Source organism: Magallana gigas, chromosome 9, assembly GCF_963853765.1.
Source record: "Magallana gigas chromosome 9, xbMagGiga1.1, whole genome shotgun sequence".
Taxonomy (NCBI): domain Eukaryota; kingdom Metazoa; phylum Mollusca; class Bivalvia; order Ostreida; family Ostreidae; genus Magallana; species Magallana gigas.
In genome coordinates this window covers 46,873,500-46,882,984 of record NC_088861.1, presented here as the reverse complement: position 1 = coordinate 46,882,984, position 9,485 = coordinate 46,873,500, and the positions used below count along the sequence as shown (strand labels likewise).

Genomic DNA, 9,485 nt, shown 5'->3' with positions numbered 1-9,485 from the left:
TTTTTACGTATTTAATTTATTTTCAATAGAATAAAAATATTAGTATAGATCCTTATATATGTCATCTATGCAATGTTAAATAAACAAAAACATTCTACTTCCGGTGATATATCTCGATTATCTCAGGTAGCTTTTTTAAAACATACCCGCAAGTTCTCAGGTACTGTACGTGATCAAGACACAAAACTTTCACCACTCATAGACAGTTGATTGAAGATGTGTTTAAACAGTTTCATTTTGTCCTCCGTCACTTCCGGTCCAAAGCGGAAGAGTTCAAACAAATCAAATTGTTAATCCGTTAAACTGGTTTTTTTTTTATAGTTTAAGCTGTTTCGATGACTAATAATGTAAAATAGGAAAGTAAACAAGATATAACAAAATTAAGTTTCATTAAGCACTTCCGTTTGTCCGTTTCCTGTCCCGAGACAAAAAACCTTATATCGACGAGATCTAAAAAACGGTAACGACTTCAACAACCAAACTTTGTAGAATTATAGACCTGTGTATGGACATGTGTTAACACTATTTTGTTTCATCCGGCGTAACTTCCGGTCGTCACAGGAAGAACGCAAAATTTTGATTTTTTAAAAATATGTTGGTTATTTAGCATGGAAGTAACATTTTGGTTATAAGAATACAAGAGGTCATCTACACATGGTAAAAAAACCAAAAATAAGTTCTACTTCCGGTGAGACATCTCAAATATCTCAGGTAGCCTTCTTTAAAAAAAACAAACTACCCTCAAGATCTCAGAAACTGTGAGAGATACAGACACAAAACTTGTATGGATAATGGACATTTGAATGAACATGTGTTTAACGGGTTCCATTTGGTCGTTCGCCACTTCCGGTTTTAACTCGAAGTGTTCAAGCAATAAAAGGTTTCTTTTCTTAAGCATTTTTTAAACATTTTACTCAATGTAATGAACAATAACGTATCATAGGTAAATGTACTAAACTACGTATTTTCAATTTCTTAATCACTTCCGTTCGATCGTTTCCGGTTCCGAGACAAAAATCTTTTCTAAGCGAGATATTATAACTAACAAAAACTTGAACATCCAAACTTTGAGGAAAGACAAGGTAATGTTTATTGTGTTTTGTATGATCCGGTGTAACTTCCGGTCGTCACAGAAAGTACTCAAAAAATGACGTTTTGTCTTTTTGTTTTGTTTATTTCTTGGGAATTCCTTTACAGTATAAATTATATCCATATTCTGTTTACAAGAGAAATATATCTTTTGCACAGATTTATACATGAGGAACGGAAGACCTTTTTGTTGCTATAGCAACAAGAGTCTAGTTATTATTATTTTTTTTTTCTTTTTTTTGTCCACAAGATTTCTCGGAGATGGCTGAATAGATTTTTTTTGAAATTTTTTGGAATAAAAGAGAATGATAATATCTCTAGGTGTTTTTTTCATTTTTTCAAAATTCATTTCCGGTCGTCCGTTTCCTGTCCCGCGTTGAAAAAGCTTGTCACCACGAGATCTCAAAAACGGTAAATTTTTGAACACCCAAACTTTGTGGAATGATAGACCTATAGTTGTAGATGTGTTTAAACTATTTTGTTTTGTTCGTCGTAACTTCCGGTCGTCACCGGAAGCACTTCAAAAATAATTATTTTTACGCATTGAATTACTTTTCCATAGAATAAACATAGAACTATAATTCTATACATAAGTTATCTATGCGATGTTATATCAACAAAAAATTTCTACTTCCGGTGAGATATCTCAATTATCTCAGGTAGCTTTTTTAAAACACATTATGTACCCGCGAGTTCTCGGAAACTATAAATGATCAAATCATGAAACTTTCATGAATGATAGACATTTGATTGAAGATATGTTTAACCGGTTTTATTTTGTCTTCCGTCACTTCCGGTCCACACAGGAAGAGTTAAAAAAAATCAAGCTGTTTATAAGTTAAACGGTTTTCTTTTGATATTTTAAATGTACAAAAGGCAAGTATACAAGAAATATTTAATGCAATTTACACTGCGCACTTCCCTTTGTCCGTTTCCTGTCCCGAGACAAAAAACCTTATTTCGACGAGATCTTAAAAACGGTAACAATTTGAACAACCAAACATTGTGGGATGATAGATCTATGTATGTACATGGGTTCACATTAGTTTGTTTTATCCGGCGTAACTTCCGGTCGTCACAGGAAGTACACCCAATTTTGATTTTTTAAAAATATTTGGTTAATTAGCATGGAAGAAACATTTAAGCTATAGAAATACAAAAGTTCATATACACAATATAAATAAACAACAAAAAGTTCTACTTCCGGTGAGACATCTCAAATATCTCAGGTAGCCTTCTTTTTAAAAAAAACAAAGTACCCACAAGATCTCAGAAACTGTGAGAGATCAAGAAACAAAATTTATATGTATAATTAACATTTGATTGAACATGTGTTTAACGGGTTTCATTTGGTCGTACGTCATTTCCGGTTCTCATTTGAAGCATTCAAGGAATAGAAGTTTTTTTTTAACTTTAGATTTGTTTTAATATTTTACTTAATTTGATGAACAGAAACGTACCGTAGGTAAATGTACTAAAATATCTACTTTTAATTTCTAAAATCACTTCTGTTTGTTCGTTTCCGGTACCGAGACTAAAAACCTTTGCTCAAAGAGATATCATAACTTAAATTAAAACTTGAACATCAAAACTTCGAGGAAAGACAGAACAATGTATGAAGATATGTTTACCATGTTCTGTATGATCCGGCGTAACTTCCGGCCGTCACAGAAAGTACTCAAAAATTGACATTTTGTCTTTTTGTTTTTTTTTCTTTGGAATTCTGTTACATTATATGTTATATCCACTTTCTGTTTACAAGAGAAATGGACTTTTGTACAGATTAATACATGAGGAACGGAAGACCTTTTTGTTGCTATAGCAACAAGAGTCTAGTTTATTAAGGTCTTCCGTGGGAAACGGAAGACCTTATACTGATTCTGATGGTTCTTCTTCATTATAATTTTTCTTCTTCTAGACGTTTTTAAATCCTCAATAACTTTTTTGTTTGTCATTTGATTTCATTCAAATGTTCACGGTACGCAGGACAGATAAGGCAACACATCGTTTTGATATGCTAATGAAGGGATAATGAGTTATGACGTCATAATATACGCCCCGCCTCTGTATTACCATATATAGAATAAATACCGAAAACAGCAGTTTAAGCATAAAATACGGCTGATTTAATACTTCATAAGCAAAATATAACTACGAATCACTCATGTGTGTTTTTATAAGTTTACAACAATCAGAATATACGAAGAATTTCCATAACGCATCTGTCGTATGGGTGTGAATCTGCGTCCCAAAAGCGCTCGTCAGACGATGTAAACACGTGTAGCTCGTATTCCCGATGATGGCGATCTTTTGATGATTTATCAGGTATGTAGATTAGATATACAGTGTATTTGTAATATACCAGATAGCTCAATAACTATTTTATTGTGATTTTATACTGTTGATGCATTTCTGATCGACTTAATGTGTTGTTTCGTTCAAAACATGAGGAGAGACTGCATTGTTTACATTTAGGCCTATACAATGTACATTGTACATGTAGCTTTATTGCCAGTCCGTTAAATTGTTGATCATTTTCACCAATCGACACGAATCAGTTCATAGTACTTGTACTGACAATATTTAGCTTTACACAGCTGTTTGTTTTTATTTCAATTTGTAAGTGATTTGATTTTCTGAAAATCAGGACAGTGCATGCTAAAAGATGCTGATTTCATTTTCTGGAAATTGATGAACAGCTGATCAATAACACTTTTCTACTGTGTTCAAAATTCTTCCATGACAATTCATTTATATTGTTTACACATTCATCCAGTTGATATATTAAGATGTTTATGCACATTAATTCTTAATTATTACTAGTTTGTTTTTAGAACTCAGTATATTACTACCATAACACTGTTTGAAATCTTGTCACCTGGGTTCATACTTATGATGCTGTACTATTGGTAATAAAAATACCCAAATAATAATAAACAAATGACTGCATGTCTCCATCTGATTTTCTCTAAATGAAGAATCTACATTCATTGTCATATATGGTATTGTTTGTGTAGAATGTGCATATGTAACTTTCAAATAAAATTTGAAGTGTTGGTCATTTTACCCATCCATGCATAATATATGTAGACCTTTCACAAAAATGTTCAAATTACTGTTGACATGTCCTTATATGCATGCAAATTAAATTGTATGACTTCTCATAATTATATTTTGTTATTTGCAGAGTAATTTGAAAAGTGTCACACTGATTTGAAAAAAAGGCTGGAAGAAAATGTATAAATGTAAGTAAATAACATACATGTATAAGTTCAATAATTTATCATTGAAATAATGACCAATCTGATTATTCTATGAGACAATTCAATTAGAAAAAGTATTTTCAAGTACGAATGGTTTCATTTAATGTTTTAAAATGATTGATATAAACCTATGTTATTTATAAATCTACAATTTTGAATATTGCTCATCAACAAATCAACAATACATGGTATGTTTTAATTCACACTGACTGCACCAGCATTATATAATATCAATCAATCAAATCAGTTGTGAGAGAGAGAGAGAGAGAGGTGCATTTTTAAGGTCAGGCCGGGTAAAATAAAGGGGTGCAATTAAACTAATATCATGCACATATCAGGGGTGAGGATGCGAATAATTTCAAATCGATCAAACTGAAAAGCTGTATTTGAATTTGTGCAAAATTAAATGCACATCTAAACAAAATGAAATGTTTATTAAGATAAATAAATTCCATTGACTATCAAATTGTAGAAAATCCTCCATTTCAGTCTTTCAGCCATTTTGATAACAAGTTAAACTTACTGAAATATATATAATTTTCATTTTAGCTGGTACCTGCTTTGTCTTGAGATTTACATAAATGATGTTCTTATTGGTGATCATTTACCCGCACCCTTATCCTGGTGTCATATACAAGATGTAATGATGGAAAGAAAAACCTGAACTTTAGAAACAGGAAGACTGTGTTTTTGAAGAGAGAAGAGGACCAGAACTAAGAAGTCATACAATAAACACATTGACATCATAAAAAGAAATTGCAATTTTGAGTTTGAATGCATATGTCAGGTTTAAATGTTGTCACAGAATTTTTTTTCAGAAAGTCCCTTTATCTTCTTGCATTAATAAAACAAATGAACCAACTATAATTGTTTCTATATATATATAATTTTGTTTGAGAAGTGGAAAGGGGATGGTATGTAAATGGGCGGGAGAGAGAGTCTCTCACATAGGAGAATTCAGACTTATTTAAATTCAATATATTGATGTGAACCAAAAATGGCTTTTGATCGCCTTGTTGCAGGATTTACACACTCTCTTTCCTTTCTCGGTAATGAGAAATGAGCGTTTAGAATTTATTTTGTAAATGAATAGATATGCTAACCCTCCCCCCTCTCCTTATATAATCTTAATCATTCTGCATGTGTTGAATAAAAATAAAAGTCAATTTTAATGAGTGTTTAAATTACAAGTGTAACATGTGTAATACAAAGGTGAATACTGTTGATTGCGTATGGGGGATGGGAAAAGGCCTCATACATGGGCAGATCTACATGTATAGTTCCCGTGGCAAATTCTAATTTAATTCACAATTTACATAGTAAAACACCATGGTACCTGGCCCCTGGCAAACAGAATAAAGTTACCCCTTTGAACCCCCTCCCCAGAATAATATTAACAGACCCAAGCAGTGCTATAGAATATGCAGTCATTAGGCAAAGGCTGCACATAAATAATGAAAAAAATACTCCATATCTTATTTTTTAATATATATTATGAGAACAATTTAGTTAGTTTATTAATATCAAGGGCTTCATTTGTCTCTGTTGACATCTAATCCCTCAAATAATTGTGTACAATTAGCTCTTATATATTTTTCTCCCATTACTAAAAAAATATTAAGAAACCAATAACTCCGTGAATGCGGTTAACCAAGAGAACTGATACACAGCGGTTTTTTGTTTACATCCATGATACAACTGAGGAAATGCGGACGATTCATCGTAACCATCTTGTCTCTTTTAAAATAAATAAAACAGAAGCACTATGTGTAAATAACCATTTACATAATGTACTGTTGAAACATATCCTAAAATTAATTCGGATTATGTGATAAATGACATCGCGCCTATATCAAAAGAGTTATCGCTCAAAGAGTTACCTCCCCTTTTGGGATCACTTGTGCGTTTGAAATGTGTATTGATTTGAGAGGACTTTTAGATTGAGAAATTAAATGCAAAAGTTCAAGTGCAAGACGGCTATAGATATTATTAAACTTGGTATGATTTTCTTCCCTTTTACGAGTTCTTTATAAAAACTGATGCTCATTTGTTGAGAGATGAAGGTTTACTTTGTAATTGTAATGAAAATATACAAAAATGCACTATTTTAGGAACAAGTAGCCAGTTTTTAAAGAAATTTACATAACTAGTAAACTTTACAACTGAATGAGCATTGATTTCTATGATGTATGGATAATTTTGAATATGTTGCCATATTACTTATTCTTAAATTTCTTTGCTTTGCCCTTGAACTTTTTGTCTCATTTTAGCATTGACGATTTTTGTCTAAAAGACGCCCACGTGACCCTAAAAAGTCACGTGACCGACAAATTTAATTTAGACATGGTCAAGTAAAGGAGACCCATATATTTACAATAACACCCAAAATAGTTTAGAACTATTCATTATGCAGAAATGAATAGACAAAAGCAAAACGACCTCCTTTTACTGCTGTTTGAAAGCAAAATGTTGCCTTAACTGTCCTGCGTATATTGTAAATTGAATTAGGTTTCTAGAGCACAAAAAAAATTGAAATCGCACCTTCTGGTTTTGAGTTATTCCCTTTTTTCTAAAATTTTATGGGTGTTAGTTTCCAGACAAAGGCTCAGAAATCGTCCGTAGCAAATAATTTATAGTAATAAATCTTTATTATTGACACTTTGAATATTGTCCTCTGATTTTTGGATTTTAGTTTCTTCCAATTTTTCCACTCGAATTAATCAGTCGAAATCTATGTTTTAAAAATAGCAAAATTTTTCTAATGTTTTAGCTTCGTAACTTTTAGTTTGAAATATTTCCTAAATACATATAGAACAAATGTTGTGCATAATGTTAAGGGCTTTCATTTGACACCAATAAAAAAGGGCTGGCCCCTTAAATTAAGGGCCAGTAGCCCTCAAAAGATTTTGCTTTATAACTCAAAAACGGTTAGGATTTCGATATTGCTGTCGCTGGAAAAGTTGTTTGTTGGGATCTCATAAAGGTCGTTACAATGTTATTTTGTAAGTGATTTGTGTAGTATGAGTGTAAAAAGCTTTACATGTTAACATGTACCTGCTTTCATTTGGCAAGTTAACGAAAGTCTTTGCGCGTAAAACTGGCAAAAAGTTACCACAGAAAGTATGATGATTTATACAGGAGGCTTTAATTCATGAGAAAAAAATTAGAACACATGCTTTTTTTTAGAAGTTAAAGTCATTGTTGTTTAGTTCTTATAGTGCACAATCCTTAAAGACGAGATTCGAAAAACAAAACATTCTTTTTCTTTTCTAGTAAAACACAAAATAATTATTGAAAAAAAATTCTATGCATTACATTTTAGTTATCATACTGCATGCATTTAAAATCCACCTTGAATCAGAGATGTGTATTATTACGTAAGCTATCCCTCGCCCACGGCCGAGAAAATCGGTCACCATGGTCGCGGCTGGACTACCTAGCGGTCAGCGGTTATCTAATACACGAGAGTTGCGTCTCTCATATATGAGTTAATTTAGCTGCGAACTGAAGAATTATCAGTTTTGATTACATATAAAGGTTTATTCTTCAATTGGATTAAACGATAGGGTGTCAATTCAGAAATCGTTCAGTTAATTAATAGAAGCAATGCCATTCTCAATCTAATGCAATATCAGACATATATATCAATTGTGGGTTTTAAGTAAAAAAAGAATTTCTATTTGATAGAATTTAGTCATTAAATTGCAAACTTTTCAAATCTTCCTAGGTTCTGAGCTGTGCGTGTGTATGCGTTAAACCTTTATGTAATCTATCCTTCGCCCGCGGCCGAGGGAATCATCCACGGCTGCACTACCTAGCGGTAAACGGTTATCTAATACACAAGATTCGCACCCGCACACTTACATGAATATGAACGTGTTTGAGTTTATATAGCCGTTAATTACGGAAGCCCGTTGGTGCCACGTATGAAAAATATATTATCTGGCGGCCGCCACATAATTTTCTGGCGGCCGCCATATAATTTTCTGGCGGCCGCCACTTATTATCTGGCGGCCGCCACATAATTATCTGGCGGCCGCCATATAATTTTCTGGCGGCCGCCACATAATTATTTGGCGGCCGCCAGATAAAACCTGGCTTCCTGAAGCGCGCGCATGTTTTAATGGGAGCTTTTTAGGGAGTTGTGGATACACTCTAATTTATTAGTTTTATTAATTATTTCTGAAACTTGACATTAAATATCAATTGCAGAGCTTAGGATTTTGAAAAACTGGTTGAGTTGAATGTATAGAAGACTTTGTTGTTAGAATCTTGAATGAATTTTATATTACTTTGTGCCTTGTATTATACATGTATGTTGTAAAACATGGTATTTTAGAGTTGATTCTGAACTTTTAAAACTGAAGTAAACACCCGTTCAGGAAATCTTAACATTAAAAAACCTTTACTTGAGAGGAATTTTATGTAAACATGTATAAGTAAAGGAACGCACTGCCTTCTACATGTGTACCTTTTAATTTTGGTATAATAATTTACCAACGCAGATTAAAGTCAGCTTTATTGACCACGACAGCTAGTACAGGCAATATTATCACGAGAGCAGATCCATCTATGACTTTATAAGGATAAACAAGGATAAGTGTGTGTTAGCATTCGTGGCCATAAAAATGAAAGTATTTAACTGACTGTGTTGTTAAACTTTTATTCCAAATCACATGAAAGGCAGTACAATAAAAAGACCCTGATCGGCCACAGTCTCTCTGGGTAAATCAAAGTACTGAGAGTACTGAAAGGCGGGGTCTTGAAAGTTTGAATGTGTAATTGTTCACGTTTTCCTCCGTTATGTTCCAAAAATTATGAGTTTGAATTAGTTGTTTCAATCTACATGTAGTATGCTAAAGTTCGGCCTTTTGCAATTGCCTGATACTTTGTCATAATTTTGCTAAATCCCGACCGGGACTGTTCTTCATAATTGTAGAAAATTGACACAACGGTATATTATGTAAAATAAGACCCCAAGAAATTTTTTAGAAAACTACAACTAACCGGGAAAATCAAAACAACCATATTTAGTAGGGATGACAAATTGGTTAATTTTTAGTACTCGGTTACTTGGACGTTTTTCCGATCGAGTACCCGGGTACTCGTTAAGAGTGTAAATAAACCTGAACA

General features: G+C 32.8%; 1 long non-coding RNA gene across 1 annotated transcript; it reads left to right on the top strand.

Moving 5' to 3' along the window:
* The first annotated feature begins 3,062 nt into the window (after positions 1-3,062).
* On the top strand, positions 3,063-6,015 carry LOC109620358 (uncharacterized). The gene is made up of 3 exons (XR_010708958.1): positions 3,063-3,414; positions 4,277-4,326; positions 4,902-6,015. It is a non-coding gene; the product is annotated as an uncharacterized lncRNA (long non-coding RNA).
* The last annotated feature ends 3,470 nt before the right edge of the window (positions 6,016-9,485 follow it).